We start from the raw sequence: 6,194 nt of genomic DNA, 5'->3' as shown, positions 1-6,194 counted from the left end.
AATCCCGGATTTGTGTACCCCAAGCAAGTAGCAGTACATGCTCTCTCTGCACGCTCTGCTACTGAGTTTCATTCCCAGCTCTCTTATTCCAATCTTTAAGGAGGCTTAGCTGGACATAGTAGTGTTTGCCCGTGATCCTAGTCCTCAGGAGACTGAGGCAGGAGGATCACCTCAAGTTCAAGGCCAGCCTGGACCACATAATGAGTTCAAGAGCAGCCTGGACTACTTGTCTCAAACAACAACAACAACAACAACAAAAAAAAATGTATGGTCTCAAGGTGCATCCATTTAGCTAGAAATGTTTCAAGCTTATTCTTTCTGGCAGACTGGTACTCCATTGAATAAAAAACCCACGCCTTCTTTATCCACTAGTCAGTAGCTGGGAATATGGGCTGATTCCAAGATTTAGCTATTACAAGCTGTGCCACCATAAACATGGGAGCGTATATATCGCTGTGGTATGATGCTTTTAATTCTTTTTCTTCTTCTTTTTTTTTGGTTTTTAGAATTAGGGTCTCACTATGTAGTTGAGACTGACCTAGAACTCACTGTGTATCCCAGGCTGGTCTCAAACTCACAGCGATCCTCTTGCCTCAGCCTCCCCAGTGCTGGGATTACAGGTGTGTGCCACCATACCCGGCTTGCTTTTAATTCTTTTGAGGAGCTACTACAAAGGGAGGTAATTGGATCAAATGGAACTTCAAGTCAGTAAAATTAAAAATGTAATCCTGTGGTGGAGCACTTGCCTACTATTTGTGCAGCTCATAAGCAGCTATGATTCCAGCCACTAGGAAAGTTGAGGCAGGAGGATTGCAAATTCGATCCCAGCCTGAGCAATTTAGAGATTTATTTTATTTTATTTTTGGTACCAGGGATCGAACTCAGGTCCTTCTGCTTGCAAGGCAGGCGGCAGAACCACTGAGCTAAATCCCCGGCCCCAATTTAGAAATTTAATAGGGTCCTATCTCAAAAATTAAAAAAGAGTTGGGGCCAGGGATTTAGCTTAGTGATGCCACCACCTGCCTCTTAAGCACAGGGTCTTGATTTTGATCCCTGGTATGAAAAAATAGTGGGGTGGGTTGGGGATATAGCACAGAGCAAAGGCCTTGGGTTAAATTTAATCCCTGTACTACAGTCAGTTAATAAAAATCAGGACATCTGTGACCACTGTGTGCTTCCCGTGTTACTTCTCTGCCCCCCACCAGGTATGGAGTGCCTGTGTTTGTTTCTGTGCGCTTGTCATTTCTCCCGAACTGGGCAGCTAAATAAACAAATCCTGTGTTGCTTCAGATGCACGTATACTAAAAATATAAATCCCCCAGAGCAAGATGGATTTGCCCAATAGTATGCCTTTCTCATTACCAGCTGTATCTTTTTTTTTTCCTTCAGTACCAGGGATCCAACTCAGGACCTTGCACTTGCAAGACAGGCACAGCGCCACTGAGCTAAATCCCCAGCCCTTCCTCTGTATCTTGAGAGACTGAATGTGACATCAGGTAACAAATGAGGAAGAGGCGATTATAACTAATGTCAGAGCGCTATCTCCACAAGTGTCCAAGCCACTGTGGGGCCGGAGGCTGGCTGCAGCACTGGCTGGCTCACCTGGCTGACATGCGCACCCTTGAATTAGCTAACGAGCCCCACAAACCTCAGGGTTTTGTCCCAGAATGTGAGGTGTCATTATCTGTTGAAGCCCCCTCTGACGCTGCCTGAGGTTCAGCAGGCGGTGACAGCTCAGGACTAGGCCCAGCCTCTCCTCTGAAGATGCTGTGGCTGGAAAGTGGCCTCATGCTTTTGTGGGTGCCTTGCAGAGGGAACAAGCCCATGACTCCTGGAACCCTCATCCTCTCACAAACAAAGAGGCTGTGTGTGTCTTCCTCCGCAGGCCTGCTGTGCACCTGCCTGGTCCAGCCCTGAATGGATGAGCGAGAAGTTTTGGTTTCTGGCAGCAGAGTGGTCCTTTGTGTTTGTGCTTGGAAAGGTTCTGCAGGTCTTCGTCTGGATTTGGAATTCAGCCCAAAACGTTCCCCAGACTCATGACTTCAGGATCCTTTTATTGATGTGTAGCCTCATGCTCATGACAGGAAGATGTCTCTGTTTAACTTTTATTGTGGGACACACATTGTTTTAGGTTTTGAGTTAGTTCCCACCCAGGGACACATGTGGAGATAGCACTCTGACATTAGTTAGAATCGTCACTTCCTCAATTGTGACCTGATCTTTGTAGTCATATCCAGCCATTCAAGATATAGCTGCAGAGGACTGGGTATGTATCTCAGTGGCACCGTGCCTGCCTCAAAAGCACGAGTTCAATCCCTAGTACCAAAGGGGGAAAATACAGCTGGAAAGATATTTCCATAAAACTACATTCCAAATCCATTTTTTATTTTGAGACAGGGTCTGGTTAAATTGCTCAGGTGGGACTTGGATTTGCAACCCTCCTGCCTCAGCCTCCCAAGAGCTAGGATTCTAGGCATAGGCCACCCCACTCAGCTGCCAGAATTCTAAGGCATTTCAGTGAGTGTGCCCAAACCCAAGAAAGATAAGTTTATCTTAGATATTCTGTTTTGCATAGCAGGCTTGTCTCAAAGTTCCTGGACATAAATGGCCTTTGGTCTAGAGATGAGCTCCTGCCCTAGAAGCCTGCCAGTTGCCGTCTTGTTCTGACAATATCCTCTTTCTCCGGGTTCCTTGATTGTAGAATAAGATGTGCTAGCCCACAACCCCTAGCTGTCTCCAGTCTCAGTGGGCCAGATGCTGTAGATGTAGAAACAATTCCCAGGGCACCTGAGAGCCCAGGCTGAGGAGGGGCTCGAGCCTGCTGTGTGGGGCTCCGCTCTGTGCTGGAAGAGGAGCGCTGTTTGCTCTCCCAGTCTTTACCTCCTAGGGTTGCTGTCCAAGTGCAGCCTCAGGCCCTGACTCCACTGCAGAACAGCACAGCTCCCTGGAGTGAAAGTGGCAGTCTTTTTTCTTTTCTTTTTGAGACAGGGCCTTGCTATGTGGGCTGGCTGAACTCCCTGTGTATCATGCACTTGCAGCAATCCTCCTGCCTCAGCCTCCCGAGTGCTGGGATTACAGGTGTACACCGTCACTCGTGGTGGAATTGCAGCCTTTATGTTCTGGATCCTGGCGTGGTGGTACAAGCCTATAATCACTGCACTCTGGGAAGCTGAAGTAGGACTGTAAATTCAAGCCCATCCTAGGTACTTAAGGGAAACCCTGTTTCAAGAAATAAAAAAGACTAGGCTTATAGTTCAGTGCTGGGTTCAATCCCCAGCACCAAAAACAAAAAAAATCAACAAAAAAAAACAGGATCTGGAGCACCCACCTGGGACCTGCGTGTCTGCTCAGCACACCCCTGACCCTGTGTTTGGGTTTTATCTTAGTACTAATTTCTCTGATTCCTTATCATCATAAAGGAGAGAACCTTCAGAGCCAGAGGCTCCATTTGACTCCTCACTCTCCCACTGCTAGCCGTGTGGCCCTGGTCAAATTCTGCGCTCCTTATGCCCTGATTTCTGCTGCTGAGCCTATGCAGGGTGGTTGTGTAGTGCGGAAGATTTGGTCAGATGGAGTTCCACAGGCGTGTGTGGTCAGTGTTGGAAAATACTTTCCTCACCCTCACTCCAGAATGTAAAGATGAGAAATGTGTAGACTACCTGGAGAGTGTCAAGAAGTATTTAAATCGACTACAGGGAAGTGTAAACTCTGTGAGTGTGTGTGACAGCAGGTCTTCTTAGAGAGTAAGTTAGGGTCTCACAGCTTCTCTGACCTGGGAAGATTGTGACCATAAACAGTGATTAATCTGCAACATCCAGATTATCTATCTATTTTTCTTTCTCTTTCTTTCCTGGTAAATTTAGCATGAGTCTAATTATGTAATGGTAGGTAGAAGGTCAAAATTATCTGAAGATTTTGCCCTAACTTTGTTCCATCATGGTTGAGCCTGGATCACTTATATAAAAGCATCTCCCTCCCGCCCCATCAGGCTAGCAGAAGAGGCTAGTGATCATCTTGCCTCCTAAATCCTGCGGTGGAATACTTTGTCACTGGTTGTGATAGTATTGATATTTCTAGGGCATGGCAGAAAGTGAGCTCCTTTTCTCCTTGGCTCCTCTCCCCGGAAGTGACTGAGTTTGCTGATTCAGCCTCTCCCTGGCCTCGCCTCTGGACCGCCGGAAGGTTCCTCAGCAGTTGTTGCGGTGAGAAGTGGGGTAGGAGGAAGAAGCTGTGGTCAGCAGCCACTTTTGTAGATGATGTGGTTATTGTACCAGTGGTTATGCTTTAGGTTAAACAGTGTCCTGCACTCGGAGTTTATAATCTCAAGAAGATAAAACCAGACGGCTGACTAGAAACACTGTCTTGAGTAGCATCCACAAGAGGATGACTCACTGGGAGAAGTCTGTGATGCGATTGTGATCATTGTGTTTTGAGTTTTCACACATTAAAACAAATTTTAATGACATCGTTACAGTCTCGTGTCTTCTGAGATCACCATTAATGAATATTGTTTAGAAACTGAACCACTTTCGGGGCCCATCAAAGCAGGTCTTTGGAGTGTCTCGGCATGGCAGTCCCCTCAGTGCAGAGAATGAGCTGGACACCCCCAGGCATCCAGTGAGTGTGGAAGGAATGAATGGGCCTGCTCTGGAGAGCTACAGGTGCCGTGGGGGCTGAGCACTTCTCTCTTCCAGTTCCCTTGCCAAAGTGAAGAGCGCTGCGCACGTTTTCTGGCTTCCAGGGGTTGCCAGGGAATGGAGAAAATCAGCAGGGGTTGGAAAAGCCCTGCTCCATGCAGCTGTGTCCGAAGCCAGCCTCGTCTGTCTAGCACTCGGCCTGTGTGTGAGGGCCTGGGCCAGACCGTCTGGCCACACGTTAATCATATCTTACTTGCTAAAGAAGGCTCCCAGGCCCAAACACCTGCAGGAGCCACTTCTCTGCACACCTCAGCCCTTTCCTCTTCCACGGGCCACTGAGGCTACAGCCTGTTCTTCCAGGAGCCTCGAGAAGGTGGCTCCGCTGGCTTGGTGCATTTGTCTTCCTGTCAGGAAAGTCGCTGTGACCTAGACCATGGCGGTGACCTGCAGCAAGCACTTTGTGTGTCTGGCCAGATTCTAATAATCGGGAAGTTCTCTCAGCACCGCGCTGTGCTCCAAGCATTGTGCACTGCTAATTTATTATCCTAGGTGGGGGCATAGACACTAATTTGCCAGAGTCATTTCTGACTTAGATGAGTCATGCCCAGCACAGTGCCACTGCCCGCAGGCCTTTGATGAATGTTACTGAAAAAATATTACTGCAGAAAATGAAAATAAAGGTGAATGAGCTTCTTTGAGTCTTGAAAAAACAATTTTTAGTTGAAGATGTTATTAGAAAGTAACTTTGGATTTGTCAAGTTCCTGTGAAGACTGTTTTCCTTAATCATTTTTAGGGCTGGGGATGTAGCTCATTGATTCCGCTGCCTGCCTCACAAGTGATCCCCGGTACACACACAAAAAAAAGCATTTCTGGGCTGGAGGTGTAGCTTACCAATGTGTGTGTTTCGTGAGTACAAGGCCCTGAATTTAAGCTCCAGCACACACGCGCGCACACGCACTCACGGAGGCGTGCCTGCAAATCCATATCCAGACAGGAATCTTTTGGTCCTCTGCTCATGTGGTCTCTGGGGTGGGGCTGGGGCCTGGGAGCTGCTGTGACCCGCTGCTGGAGGGAGGGGGCCTGAGGAGACTCGGCTCCTCCCCCAGGGTCAGGCCAGGTCACCAGCTCCAGGCCTTTGTGTCTGCCGGAGCTGCTGTCAGAGAACACTCTTCTCTGTGAACTGGACCTAGCGAAGCAAGTGCAACAAACCTATGGGGTGAACTTTTCTAAAGCTGGAATCGGTTTAAATATAGCCGATCTGCTTTCCTGGCAGCTTGGAAGCTGCAGTGGGACTTGTTGTACCTTTTGTAAGACAAGTGAGGAAAGACATTGGCGCCTGTTTGTGCGGAGTTTGTTTATGAAGTACAAATTCTCCTATCGCTTGAGGGCCGGGGAGGCCAGCACCCAAGGGAGCCAGGTGACCTTAGTGATGAAGTAGCCTCTCCAGGTACCTGCCTGCTGATGCCTCTTTTGCTAGAGAAGGTGGGGACAGCCGAGCTTAATGTGCTGTTGTGCACTCTGGCCCAGGGGTGGGAAAGCTTCTGTGAAACTGATTG

The sequence above is a fragment of the Fukomys damarensis genome, unplaced genomic scaffold (genome assembly GCF_012274545.1).
Source record: "Fukomys damarensis isolate Sample0158 unplaced genomic scaffold, DMR_v1.0_HiC HiC_scaffold_8, whole genome shotgun sequence".
Classification (NCBI taxonomy): Eukaryota; Metazoa; Chordata; class Mammalia; order Rodentia; family Bathyergidae; genus Fukomys; species Fukomys damarensis.
This window is presented reverse-complemented; position numbering follows the sequence as displayed.